Source organism: Bos indicus x Bos taurus, chromosome 16, assembly GCF_003369695.1.
Source record: "Bos indicus x Bos taurus breed Angus x Brahman F1 hybrid chromosome 16, Bos_hybrid_MaternalHap_v2.0, whole genome shotgun sequence".
Classification (NCBI taxonomy): Eukaryota; Metazoa; Chordata; class Mammalia; order Artiodactyla; family Bovidae; genus Bos; species Bos indicus x Bos taurus.
The window spans coordinates 65,135,954-65,151,303 of record NC_040091.1 but is presented as its reverse complement, the minus strand read 5'-3'; the positions used below and the strand labels follow the sequence as shown (position 1 = coordinate 65,151,303).

Genomic DNA, 15,350 nt, shown 5'->3' with positions numbered 1-15,350 from the left:
TTCCTCTTTCTCTGTTTCACCATAAGGGAATTACATCATCGGGTCGATTCTTCCAAATATGTTCCATGAAATGAATTAATTACATCATGTAATTGAAGTCTATAGCAACTCCTGAGACTGTCTACAATAGGAACTGGAGACACCTAAATCCATCAAGCATTTTAGCTGTTTTTTCTTTTTTGGTGCAACATAAGAGAAGGGTGAACAATTTGCTGCTACAAATATAGCAGATCGTTGCAAGGCTGTATCCTGTTTGGAAATGATCTCATCTAATATGTCCGTTGGTGGTTAGCCACGCTAAGCAGAAGTATTATGATATGGCTCTGTTGTTAGAGAACCCTCCAAGTTAAAGCCACAAGGATTCCTCACTGCCCGTAGAGCAGGGATTATGAGTGAGATATATTGTCAAGGGTCTTCAACTCTAATCTTAATCCATATGGGACTTGTTGTAAATCATCTTATTTCTTATTTTTGTGCATTATTGTGCTCCTAGGATTGTTCTAGTAGATGAACTGTCTACGTATGTAACGAGAAATTATAAAGTCAGGTTTCTTCCTTCTCTGTTGATTTAGAGTAGGAATACATTTGAGTACATCTCCTTTGTAATGATGCTGCTTGAATACAGTTTGGGTGTGCCGTGGTCCTCTCCCTTTTATTGCCTCCTTCCTCTCTCCCCGTTCAGATAAATAATAGAACTTAAACCATGAACATGCAGAGCCCTACAGTCTAACGTGATGGCCACTGGCCACATATGGCTACTGATCACTTGAAATATTGATAATCTGAAATAAAATATGCTGAAAGTGTGAAATAATCACTACATTTCAAAAACTAAGTATGAGAAAAAAGAATGCAAGCTGTATCATTAATAATTTTTAAAATAATTTTTATATTGCTTACATGTTTTAGATATATTGGTTTAAATAAAATATATTATTAATCTTAGCCCCCCTTTCTTTTTACTTTTATGATATGGCTACTATAAAATTTTAAATTGCATATGTGGCTTTCATTATATTTCTACTGTACAGCGTTGGCCTAGTCTCTTTGCCCTCCCATTTTCCTTTTTCTTACCTTCTCTTAAGCCTTTAAAGCCAGTATTGATTATTTCTGCAGCCCAGGGAAAGATTAGCTGCTTGGTGTGTGTACACATGTGTGCATACATGTGAGTGTGTGTGTGGGGGGGTGGGGCTGGTAAGGAACAAAGGATGGAAAGAGAAGGAAGCTGTTTGAACCAACATCAGTTTGAGATGTCATCACTTAAAGTGAAAGTGAAAGTTGCTCAGTTGTGTCCAACTCTTTGGGACCCCATGGACTATACAGTCCATGGAATTCTCCAGGCCAGAATAATGGAGTGTGTAGCCTTTCCCTTCTCCAGGGGAATCTTCCCAACCCAGGGATCGAACCCAGGTCCCCTGCATTGCAGGTAGATTCTTTACCAGCTGAGCCACAGCCACAAGGGAAGCCCAAGTGAGGAAGGAAGACTAGCAGAGCACAGTGTAGTTCCCTACCAGGCAACTTTGTTCTTTGTTTCATGGTCCTTTCTGGTGATCAAGGTCTTCTACTAGTGTTCAGCCTACGTTCTGTGAGAACTGTTGCATCTGTAATGTATTTCTTTAAAAAAACAATTAATGTATTCATTTTTGGCTGCACTGGGTCTGTGCTGCTTTGCATGGTCTTTCTCTGGTTGCACTGAGTGGGGCTACTCGTCGTTGTGGTGCACGGGCTTCTCATTGCTGCGGCTTCACGTGTTGCAGAGCACAGGCTCTAGGTGCACGGGTTTCAGCAGTTGTGACACACAGGCCCAGTAGCTGCAGCTCATGGGCTCTAGAGCAGGGATTCCGTAGTTATCGCGAATGGGCTTAGTTGCTCCTTGGCTCGTGCAATCTTTCTGGACCTGGGATCAAACCCTTGTCCCCTGAATTAGCGGGTGGATTCTTATCCACTGTGCCACCAGGTTAAGTCCTGTTGATATATTTCTGATGCATCTATGGAAAGAGATGCACTCCATGTCCACCTGCTCTTCTGCCATCTTGGGACTACTGTTTTGGTTTTTTTTAATCTGTTCTTTGTTTTAATAGAAGTTGAAGCACTGGGATAACAAACTCTTCTGAATTCAAAGCGCAGAAACAAACACAGTTTTAAGAATTATCATTGTCATTGCTTTCCTTAATCAGCAAAGATAATCAAGAACTGACCTATATCCCAATTGATTGTTCTGATTTGGATAAAGGATATAATGTTTTGTTTGGTAGCACTTCATAAAAGAAATTTCTGACTGAGACAGAATCTTTTAATGATCTTATAGTTTGTACTTAAATAAACACCCAAACTAGTGTACTGTTCCTGGAGAATTGGAAGATTTTGTAAATCGAGATGCTTTTGTTAAAAGTTCTGAGATATCAGGCAGGTTCTACTTTTTCAAGGGAAAAGAAGGATGTTTTAGAGACCAAGCCCATTATGACTTAAGTTAATGATTCTACATGAGACAAATCAGTTTAACTATATAATCTTGTCATAGATTATGAAATGGCAAACGTGTATTTTCACTGTTTTATTGGCTTAATTAATTAAATACCCAGGTGGTGAGCTCAGTGGTAACAACCAAAAACTGAACCGTTATTTAGGTTAGTGAAAGGGGGAAGGGGAGGATCCAGAAACTTAGACCAGTACTAGCCAATAGAATATGTAGTGAAAGCCACACATGTAATTTATTATTTTCTAATAGCTCAGAGAAAGATGCATTACTTGCGAGACAGAGAGAAGGTGTAATGGGAAGATGAGGATAAAGTGGTCTCGCAGCTGGAACTTTATATCCCTAGGTTGGAACACTGTCATGGAAAGCACTCTCCGAATGTTGATAAACTAACTGTTCTTGTGGCTTATCGTAGGATTACACTGTTTCATAGCTGAAAAAGGAGACCTGACAGCCTCCCATTTCAAGCGAGATGAATTAGGCTGAAAGGAGCAAAAAGTAACTCACCTCAAGCCCCGTAGCCAAACTGGCAGAAGTGGAAATAGCCCCCCAGTTTGTATTCCCCTCAGGCAGTCGCCCTCAGTGTTCTGTGCTGCCTCGGAATTATTGAGTCCTTCGTTTCTTTGTTCCTTGGTCTGTTCAGAAGAGCGTGTGGGGCCAGGCATGTGCTGTCAGGATACGGCAACGAATGTGCCAGTCCTCGTCCTCAAGGACCGTATGTCATCCTGTGAGGCTGTTCAGCTTTCATGGCAAACAGAGGATAGTAATAACACTCTAAAGGGTATTTGTGACAAGCTCAAAGGGCTCTGAGAGGTAAGAGTTTTCTCTCCATTTATGAAGAGAAGACACTTGAAGGAGTCAGCAGAGACCTGAGTGAACCACACTCAACAGTATGATTCAGGAGAGGACAAAAAGCATGATCTCTTCTGCTGAAATCACACTGAAAACTGCTCGATGGGCTGCATGAGGAGCCAGGCTCGAGTTCCACCCATCCTGAGGGAGAGAAAGGCTGTTCCCCGCATGTCAGTTAAATGTAATCTACAGACACTTCATTATGGACCCTGAATGTTGGGATCATGGAACGTGCCACGATTTGGCAGCTGCTCTGAGAATTTAAGAGACAAACTGCCACAGGACTCTTTGGACTCTGGAGAGGCCATATTGTTCATGGTCAAGAGAGGACTGGTAAAACAAGCAAACAATCAGAAAAGTCTCTCGATTAGCAGGTAACTTCCTAAGGCTAATAATACAACATTTCATGAAGTTTGAGTCACAAAGTTCCCATAACTCGTTTCCCATTTCCTATGCATTCCTTTCTGGTCATTGCTCCTATGGTGTATATATTGCTTAATCAGGCTGTGTATGTGATTTTTATAACCTGGGTTTAGCAATTAAAATTTTCCCCAAACTGCTTTTCCACAATGTGTCTAAGTCATCGTAACTGTTATTTTAGTGACTGCATAATATTCAATTCAGTAATCCTATCATGTTTTGCTTAAACTCATCATTAGCTGAGCTATTAAACAAGCTGCTCCTTGGAATTTACTGATAATGATTGTGAATGTGTAAGAGTTTTCATAATAAAAACACATATTTGTGTGGCTTGTTGATAAATTGTACCCAACTCTCTTGTGATCCCATGGACTGTAGCGTGCCAGGCTCCCCTGGCACGGGATTTCCCAGGCAAGAATGCTGAAGTGGGTTGCCAGTTTCCTTCTCCAGGGAATCTCCCCAACCCAGGGATTGAACCCACGTCTCCTGCATTGGCAAGCAGATTCTTTACCACTGAGCCACCAGGAAAGCCCCCAAACACATTTACCCTAAGTATAAAGCCACATTCAGTGGGTCATTTAGTGGGATGGTATATGCTGCCGTGGAGTCATAGGCCTTCAGCATCCCCAATAGCAAGATGCTTTCAAAGTGTTTCTTGGCTTAATTTTGCCAAGTTGATACGTATCGTGGGCTCAGCTAACCCAGAAATGAAAAAGAACTCTGTTGGCAGCACTGGCCCTTCTTGTAATAGGTCAGGAATGTGGACACTGTTTTTATTGGTACAGGACTGCTGAAGTTCTTAGTTTTCATAAAATGATCTGGTCCCTAAGAATCTGAGGACTAAATTATATACTGACCCTCACCAAACATAAGGAGGAGACCATGGATTAGCTAGGCTCCCCTTCTTTAATTTTTAAATGGAGGGTAATTGCTTTATGATGTTGTGCTGGTTTCTGCTCTGCAATAATGTAAATCTACCATTTCCGCTCCCTCTCGAACCTCCCTCCCACCTCCCCTCACCCCTCTAGATTGTCACAAAGCCCCAAGTGGAGCTCCCTGTTGGGCTCAACTTCTTAATCAGGACCAGATAATGGGTTCCAGAAGTCTGTGACTGCCATCTGTACTTCTTAGGAAGGGAATGGAGCATGGGTCAACTTTGTTTTTTAGGCCTTTGGGAAAATGTTATATTTTCCCAAATATCTCAGGAAACTTAGATATTTTATCCTCCATAAAAGTAGTTACAACTTCTATTGTAGTTAGAACTTTTAAGTAAGGTTAGGTCCCTTTTGATACTGAGTCTGTATGGGAGCAAAAAATTATTTTCTGCATAGTATTTTAGCTTTCATTTGATGACCTGATAAAATGAGTTATGTATTCATCTGACCTTGGGCAATGACTTAAACTTCTTTGATTTTCAGTTTTTTCCATTTTCTACCTGGGAATGATTACATCTGGCTTGCCTGTCTCATGAAATTGCTGTGAGAATCAAATGAGATGTAAACTGTAACATCTTCTGACAAGTGCAAGGTGGATGCTATTATTAATCACTGGTGATGATTAATGATGATGATGAAAATCCCCAGATAACATCATCAGGCAGCAGTACACTCTGTGGATGTGCCAAGCTAGGATGCTAGCTAACACCAGTGATTTGTTGCCTAATGTAAACCTCTTCCTTTATCTGTGGAAAGATGCTTCTACAGATGTGAGTAAGACTAGGCAAGGTGTTCTGAACTCACAATGTCATGCATAGAATCGGCCAGGGAGAATTCCTCTGGTATTTTGGGCACTGCAGTGACAAAGTATACCAGGTGTAAACAGGTCACTGTAAACAGGTCAAGTCGTGTCTGACTCTTCTGTGACCCCATGGACTGCCAGAACTCCTCTATCCATGGGATTTCCCAGGCAAGAATACTGGAGTGAGTTGCCATTTCCTTATCCAAGGGATCTTCCCAGCCCAGGGATTGAACCTGAATCTCCTGCATCGGCAGGTGATTCTTTACACTGTGCCAACAGGGGAGCCCATGTAAACAGTTGTTTCCAGGAATAAGAGAAAGTGTCATCAAAAATGAAAGACAAGTGTGTAGCTAGAGAAGCATCTTCCCCATGCATCTGAATACTCAAGTTTAGGTTTTGCCTGCAGGGATTAAGCCACACAACTCCCCACAGTATCAGTGAGGGACACCTGACCCGGTTTCCGTGGTCTGAGCTGAAAGATTACCTGAATGTGTACACAGTCACAACAGCCTGTAAGCAAGCATTATATGGTGTACTCTTTTAAAATTCACATTTTAAAGAGGAAATTAGGTTTCATTTGTTTTGCTTAGATTTGGGGGGATGTAATTATTTTTTCCTTCTGAGGCATTTCAGCATCGTCTCCACAAACAGTCATTAGAAGATTAGGAAACAGTTCTGCGCTTACTGTCTTAGAATTACAGCTCTCACCCTTATAAAGCCGTAGATGTTTGCCCTGGGCAGAGAGGAAATGACTGATTTTGTCTTTGTTCTCTTGGTCTGATTCTGTTCAGGTATCTTAGATACATTGGGTGATAGACGAACGCTTTCACGGCCATGGAAGGCAAATTCAATGAACCTAGCTTCAAGGCATAGAGTATCTTCCCAGTATTTGCAAAGAATAAACCTTGCAAATACAATGTTGTCTCCTCCCTTATCAGGAGTTTAATTATACCATCCTTATCTTGGGAAGAGATGAGGGCATAAGTCATTTTTATTTCTTTAAGTCTTTTAAAAAACTAAGATAAAAAAATGAGATCATATGTCCTAAAGAAGGCTGCCACAGAAGATACAGTCCACATAGCCACTGAGTACCAAAAAAAGGAAAATGAGGTTCAACTAGGGTTACAACTCATGATATATGTTCAGACAATGATAACCGCTTCTGAAGTGAATGGGGGTTCCCCTCCATGGGTAGAGTTCCAGTCATGTGAGAAGATGTTCTCACGAACCTAAAGTGCCTCCTTATCCACATACCTTTGGTAAATCTTCATCATAGTACTATTTTTATACATCACCTTTAGTAAGTAGAAAGGTTCATTTGTATTAAGTGAGCAAGCAGTTGACAAAGGGGATTTTTTTTGTTTTATTTATTTTTAATTGAAGGATAATTGCTTTACAGTATTGTGTTGGTTTCTACAAAACATCAGCATGAATCAGCCATAGGTTTACCCGTGACCAAAGGGGACATTTCTTAACCTGACAATGAGAGAAAGCCATCATCAAAACACTAAGCATTCAGGAGCCACAACCTTCCACTGTATCTCTTGCTTCTATGTAATTTGCTTTCTCAAAATCTGGTCGGCAAACCACCTGCAATAGAACCACCTGAAGAGCTTGTTTAAATTCAGATTCCTGGGTACAATCCCAGACCTGCTAAATTGGAATCTCTGGGGCAAGGTCAAGAATCATATTTTTAACAAGCACTTGAGGTGATTCTTCTGTTTGAGAATCATTCCCTTCATGTTGGGTAAAGAAATGGTTCTCAAGAACGTGTGCCCTGGACCTACAGCAGCAGCCTCACCTGGGAGCTCATTCAGTCAGTTCAGTCGCTCAGTCATTTCTGATTCTTTGCAACCCCATGAATTGCAGCACGCTAAGCTTCCCTGTCCATCACCAACTCCCGGAGCTTGCTCAAACTCATGTCCATCGAGTTGGTGATGCCATCCAGCCATCTCATCCTCTGTCATCCCCTTCTCCCGCCTTCAACCTTTCCCAGCATCAGGATGTTTTCCAGAGAGCCAGTTCTTTGCATCAGTGGCCAAAGTATTGGAGTTTCAGCTTCAGCATCAGTCCTTTCAATGAGTATTCAGAACTGATTTCACAGCATGAAAAGGGAGCTCGTTAGAAATGCAAATTCTGGGGCCCTAGAGCAGACCTGCTGAATCAGAGACTCTGGGGTGGGGCCCAACATTCAGTTCATCGAGCTCTCCTGGGGATGCTGATGCTCAACAAAGTCTGAGAAGCACTGAGATGAATGCATCCATTTCCTTCAGAAACTCTTTACAATAGTAGAGGAAAGACTTATTAAGAGAATCTGATTCACTTGCAATGCTTGGTTTTTGTTTGTAATCAAGAAATCTCAGTTTAGAAGGAACTTTATAAAGAGACTTAGTCCAGCCCTCTCTCTGGTATTTGAAACCCTCTCTCCCTCCTTTTCTCCCTTCCTCTCTTCCTTCCTTCTTTCCCTCATTTCTTTTCTCTCTTTCTTTTCCTTTCTGATGTGCCAAACACTCGACCAGGTATTGAGGGTGCAGATGAATGTAAAGAGCAGTCTCCTGTCCTCTTAGAGTTTACAGTCTTGGAAAAAAAGGCCTATTTAAATAATTAAACTAACAACTATGAAATTTTAATTGTTCTACGTGCTATGGTGAGAAGGTACATGATGTCATGACAGTGTGTAATAGAGAAATTTAAGCAAGTCTGTACACCATCTGCAGGGTAACTCAGCCCTAATCGAGCACTTCATCTTGAAACTTTTGACAACTTATTGGAGCCTGTGTCACTCTAAGATAAATCTAAATGTTAGAAATTTTGACTCAGAGTACTGACTCAAAGTATTCTAAGTACTCTACTTTGGACCATGCTATCCTAACTCTAGTATCTGGAATCTACACAGAATAAATCCAGTCCTCTTGTACATCGCAGCTCTTACAGAAAAAGATTTCTTCCCTCTAGGTTTTTTCTTGCCAAGGATGTGAGATTCCTCATTTACTTGGTCTTCTTCAGAAGTACTCCACCTTTTTTTTCTTTATTTTTAACATTTTAAAAAGATATTGTGTTGCTCAGCATGAGCTGGAAGTATACAATGATAAGCTCAGAGGAGTGTATCTTAGAATCTATCATTCTAACCGTCATTGTAACCGTCATTGTCTTTGATATATTCTACACTCCTGTTGTCCAGCCTCACCTGCTCTATGTTTCACTGAATCACACCACTGACTTGCACTGAGCTCACAGTTAAGTGAAACCCTAGGGTTACCTAACTATCTCTGTCTGTCTTGTCTATATATTACCTTTTCCAAGTAATTGAAAATCGTTTCCTCTAGGATGTCCGGAGAAGGCAATGGCACCCCACTCCAGTACTCTTGCCTGGAAAATCCCATGGGTAGAGGAGCCTGGTAGGCTGCAGTCCGTGGGGTTGCGAAGAGTCAGACATGACTGAGCGACTTCACTTTCACTTTTCAGTTTCATGCATTGGAGAAGGAAATGGCAACCCACTCCAGTGCTCTTGCCTGGAGAATTCCAGGGACAGGGGGAGCCTGGTGGGCTGCCGTCTATGGGGTCGAGCAGAGTTGGACACGACTGAAGCGACTTAGCAGCAGCAGCAGCAGCAGCTAGGATTTTTATAACATCAGCCCTTTAACCAGCACCCATCATTCAGGCTGTTTCACTACTTCATTATGTTTATTTGCATTATCAACTAATCCAAGTTTCTTCAGTGTGTCAGTCAAAATTATGCAAAACTCTTAATATTTGCCTTGCTAAAATCTAGATACAGGATGTCTCCAAAGCCAATGGTAGGTATTCTACCAACATAATATGTCTATCTAAAGTAAATGAGGTTAGTCTGTCTTCACTTTTTTTAGTAATCACCACTTCCTTCTATGTGTTAATAGTCTTATAATAACTGACAAGTCAAAAATTCATGAGATGTACCCCTTTCAGCTGGATGAGGAATGCAGTTTTTCTGTGTGGTTAAGACATTCTATCAAAACAAAGGAAACACCTTTCTTTCCTTAGTTTAAGAGGTCTTTTATATCCTCAGGGTGAGTTCTTGTATTATTGTATCTTGTATTATATTTTTGTACAGTAGTTTCACCTAGAGTAACACCATTATAATTCATCCTGGGGTCCCTGGATCTTCAGGATATATACATTCCTTCTTGGCTTATTCCTCTTCTCTTTCTAGCAGGTCTGTGCTCACTAACACAGTATGATTTGGCCAGTAGATGTAGATGAATATTTTAGTCTGGCAGTTTACAAAATATGATTTAGGGATTTCTAATTAATCCCGGGGCTAGGTCTCATACTGCTACTGCTGCTATGTCACTTCAGTCGTGTCCAACTCTGTGCGACCCCATAGACGGCAGCCCACCAGGCTCCCCCTGTCCCTGGAATTCTCCAGGCAAGAGCACTGGAGTGGGTTGCCATTTCCTTCTCCAATGCATGAAAGTGAAAAGTGAAAGTGAGGTTGCTCAGTCGTGTCTGACCCTCAGCAACCCCATGGACTGCAGCCTTCCAGGCTCCTCCATCCATGGGATTTTCCAGGCAAGAGTACTAGAGTGGGGTGCCATAATTTTATTGGGACAGATATCATTCATTTTTAATTCCAATGAGGGGGTTTTATTCTGTTTTAATAATGCATATCACATTATAGCCCTCAAGCCGCTCACTAATTAAATGAATGCTTTGGACTAAATGATCCCTAAGGTATAATCAAACTCTAGAATTATATGATTCTAAACTTTGAGGTGGAAATAAAATTTACAATAATTCTTAAGCCACAACACACACACACACACACACACACACACACACACACACGACCTGTGCATATAAAACTGATGAAATCTGAATAAGGTGGCTAGATTGCATCAGTGTCAATTTCCTGCCTGTGATGTTGCACCATAGTTTTACAAGATATTCCATTAGGGAAAACTGGGTGAGGATATATTGAATCTCTCTGTATTGTTTCTTATAAAAATGTGAATCTATGATTATATCAAAATAAAAAGTTAAAAAAATAAAACCAGAGAGTGTTATAACAGGATATTGGAAGCAAAGAGGCCTTGTTTGTCTATCTACTAGTTTAAATAGATTAGCTAACTTTTCTGAAACTCAGTTTCTTTGTCAGCCTTAAAGTGGGAATATGAATTCCTACCTAATGGGATTATTGAAAGAATTATAGGAGATAGTGTGTGTAAACATCTCCTATGGTTCATACTCCATGACAGAATTAAAAAAATGTTGGTTCCTTTCCCCCCGTACTGCTTCTCTGCTCTGGAAAAGAAAATAGGACAAAACAGCCTTGCTGCAGCTCTCCTAAAAAAAGACGACATATGACCTGAAGCTGAAGACAGTTTAGAAGTATACATTACTGAGATGAGCCCATAGCAGTGGAGTGAGTAATGCCGTTACATAACTTGCACAAATCACCAGGCAGATTGGCTAACATGGCTTGGCACAGTTTACCGATGAAATAAAATAACAAGGCAGCTTCCAAACCCAGCTCGAGTCAGGGAGTCCCGACATAGCAGCCAGAGTCAAAATCCAGAATGACTACATAGGCCTTGGAGCTTTGGCGTTTCAGTTGACTCAGACGTGCAGTAAATCTGTATAAGTGGAAAAAACAAAAGCGATTTCTCTCTGGCTGGCCCCTTGAATAATTGTTCCCACGGGGCCTAGAGGAGCTTTCTTTCCCTTGCAAAAATTCATAATCATGTCTCCCAAATATGAGTTTTCCATGCAGCTGCACAGATGAGAACTAGGAAGAGACTAAGGAAAATAGACATGTCTTAGCCCTGAGGATATGATTGTTGACTGAATGGCCAAGATGTGTCTCCCATCTGTCTCCTAAAATGTTTAGAGTTTCGCAGGCCTCTGTCCTCACCCTTGATCTGATGAATGTTTTTGTCCGTGAGTTGGATAGAAACGTAGAAGGTAAGCCCACCAAGTTTTCAGATGATACTGGGGTAAATGGGAGTCTAAAGACAGAATTACAATTTTTTTAAATGATTATGGCAGGCTCTGGGGCACGAACTCATTATAACAAGTTGTAATTTAATCAGGGTAATGTTAAAGCCTGCACTTCAAAATCAAAAGCAGAAATACAGGTTAGAAAAGGCTTAGATTGACAAGGTGTGATATGAAAAAGTTATAGGGGTTTTATTGGACTATGAAAAAGGTATGAGCCAAAAGTATGGTGTGACTGATGAAAAAAGAGGTTAGGGACCAGAAAGAGGAACATAATCTTTCTGCTTTACATAATTTGCACTGGATAGACAGTATTTTTTGTAGTGTATTCAATCATGCTCTAAATTTAAGAAATACATTGATAGATTCAAAATGGTCACTAAGAGAAGGAAGGAAAAAGGAGGGCCAACTTCTAAAAAAATATCCCTAAGTTATATTGTTTAAAAGATGATTGCAGGAAAATGAGAATACTCAGCTATCTTTCAGCTACCATGTGGAAGAAGAGTAAACTTGTCTATTTTGCTCTGAAAGGCAGAAGCAGGATTAATGAGAGTTTGTGGAAACAGATTTTGGCTCAGCAGAAGGAAAAATTTTCAAATAATTACAACAGTTCAGTGACAAAAAAAAAAAAAAAGACTATTTCATTACATTGTGAGCTTCCTGTCACTGGAAATAGTCAAGCTATGGCTGGATGCGTGTCTGTCATGAATTCTGAAGGCTCCCAGCATTGAACAAGAGCTCAGGGTGGGTGAGCTTTGAGATCACTTCTAACTCTCATAGTCTATGATTTAAGTGAGCATGAATGCCAAGGCTGCTTGTGACATGCCAGAGGCACTTTTTCAACTCTTGGCTCTGATTCTGACCAGCTGTGTGACCTTCAGCTAAGAAATTAACCATTTCTTCTTCCAGTTTCCTTGTCCATAAAATGAAGGAGCTGGATTTAACCATGCTTAAGTTCTCAGCACATCTGTGTCTTTGAGCATCCTCTTAACTCATGCTGGAAAAGTTGAGTTTGAGTTGATGCCTGCCATCTTTGTGAGTCATCTTACAGGAAGAAGGCTGAAAGACCAAAAGCCATTGTTGATCCTGGGGGCCATTGAACTAACTCTCAATTTCTTGTTGGCAGGGGAGTGGGTGATTGTGATCCTGGAATTTGTTCCCATGGGATCTGTGGCAGGAAGTTGATTAAATAACTGATAATCTGGTTTCTTTCAAACACCTGTACTTTCTGGCTGAGTTCAGCAATGCCTCTGCAAGCAGCTTAGAAGAAATGAATATCATATGACCCTTGCAATGTAGCTCTGTCCTTTACAAAGCAAACCTTTGTTCTTTATTTCCTTAATGATCTGGCAGTTTCTATTGAACTTTGTTTATAATCATGAGAACCAGTATCCATAAAGCAACTTATTATGTGGCAGGTACTATTCTAAAAGTTTTATATAAATTAATCACTTTATAAGCTAAAAATCTAATGATGAAATCAGTAATTAGACCCTTTTTACCATATAGAAAAAGAGTAGTTAAAATCCGATCTAAGTCTGGCTTAATGGTACAGTCCAAAATGGAGATTCATGTCCTTATTCTTTTAAATTTTATTACTACTGTTCAATGACTATAATTTCCTTTATGGTCCATTTGATTACTAATACTTTTCTTCTCTGCCTATATTAAGGTGCTCCATCCTACACCATTACTACATTCTAGCTCTTCTGTTTCTTCTTTGACTTCTCTCTGACTCCACATCTTGCCTTCAAATCTCATTTCTTCAGTTATGTTTTCCGAAGACCTTTGTAAAATCAACCATCAGTGGGAGTGTCATAGTTTTTTTTTTATATATAGATATACATGGTATTTACTGGATTTCAGATTCTTTCTTCGGTTACTTGGATCAGTTTGAGAAGAAATAAGTAAATTTATGCTTCTTGTAAGGACCTGAAGAACTTAAACCTCATTTGTAGGCTCATGGGTCTGGCAATTCATCTAAGTACCACATTTTCTTCCATCTCTTTGTTTCCTTAGGCTGGAAATGAAAACAGCTGTTAAAAATAAGAGCTCATGAGTCAGTTTTGAATCTCAATGTAGTAATTACAGTTTCCATCTCAGTTGGTATAGTTCCAGTGTACTGAGTCCCATATCACAGCCCCTTGTTGTCAATTTTATACCAAAATCTTAATTTGTGTTTTCCAAACCCCTAAGGTTAAACACTAATTCAATTGCCAAACCAAGAAAAAATAATAACAAAGAAGAAAATGCTTCAATTTAAAAACCTGATGCTTGGGACATGCCCTTTTTCTGAATTAGATTTTAACCAGTCTTTCTGTTGATACTAGAAATGTCAGTTACTCTTCCACATTTTTGAATGTGGACCTTCTGAGCGTCATGGTATCCTTATTGTGAAGAATTTTGCTCATCCTCTTACAGAGGCTATTTCTTGAGTTGTAGTTTCTCTTTTCCAAGTTCCTGAGGCTTATGACCTAGTAAGCCAGTCTTGAAAGAGTCATCTACAATCTATTAATTGATTGTCCCCCTTTGAAGCAGATTGATCCTCTAAATTTAGGTTCTTTCTGCTCAGTCCCCGAATCAACCACTGAGTCACTGACTGAGCAGTCCCATTGGCTAAAGCTTTGAAGGTCCCCCCAGCAAATCAGCTGCCTTCAGCTAACCAATCTAACATCACCCTATGAATACAGAGCCTATGCTCTTGGCAAAAGAACTTTGTGTCCTACTGGGGAGAAGCAGAAGATAGGATACTTGGCCCTTTCAGTCACTTCACTTCGCCCACTTTATTTCCCTTTCCTAAGTTTTGATTTCTTTATTGTTAGATTAGATTATTTCTAAAATTCACTTCCTTGCTAATATTCCTATAAATGGTTATCACTGTATCCTCCATGAGCTAGTTTTATGTGTTGAAAATATTCTGGGTTAGTTTGGGCTGCTCCAACAAATATCACGCTCTTGGAAGTCCAAGTCCAAGGCAGGGGTAGTTCTGGTGTCTGATGAGAGAGAGAGACAGAGGAAGGAAAGCGAGGGAGTAAGCCTTTTCTTTTTTTAAAATTGGAATATAGCTGCCTTATAGTACTGTGCTAGTTTCTGCTGTACAACAAAGCAAATCAGCCACACATATGCATATATCCCCTCCCTCTTGAACCTCCCTGCCCACCTACATCCCATGCCTCTAGGTCACCATAGAGCACTGAGCTAGCTCCCTGAGGTAAACAGTAGGTTCCCACTAGCTATCTGTTTGGCATATGGTAGTGTATATATGTCAATCCCAATCTCCCAATTCATCCAACCCCTCCTCCCCCTCCCCTCATGTCCACATGTCTGTTTTCTATGTGTATGTCTCTATTTCTGCCCTGCCAATAAGGAGATGGCAACCCACTCCATATGCTTACCTGGGAAATCCCCTGGATAGAGGAGCCTGGACGGCTACACTCCATGGGGTTGCAAAGAATTGGATACAACTTAGCAACTAAACAACTATCATTTTTCTAGATTCCACAAAAGTATGTTAATATATGATATTTGTTTTTCTCTTTCTGACTTATTCACTCTGTGTAACAGACTCTAGGTCCATCCAGGTCTCTGCAAATGACCCAGTTTTGTTCCTTTTTGTGGCTGAGTAGTATTCCATTGTGTATTATGTATTTGGCTTCTACGTCCACCGTAAGGGATCTACCCCTTCGTGACCTAATTACCTCCCAAAGCCTCCATCTCTAAATATCACATTTTGGGGATTGAGGTGTTAATATATGAATTTTAGGAGACACAAGCATTCAGTCCAGAGCAGAAATTGAGCATATTTGCATGCATGGAGTGATTTGTGGAATTCTGGGAAAGCCATTCAGCACACTTAAAAACCCTGTACCATTAGGTGTCCATTCCTTTGTGG

At 40.4% G+C, this 15,350-nt stretch overlaps 1 protein-coding gene across 1 annotated transcript in view; it reads left to right on the top strand.

The window, feature by feature from the left end:
• FAM129A (family with sequence similarity 129 member A) overlaps window positions 1–15,350 on the top strand; it is a 184,147-nt gene that overhangs the window by 135,660 nt on the left and 33,137 nt on the right. The gene's annotated exons all lie outside the window — the stretch shown is intronic.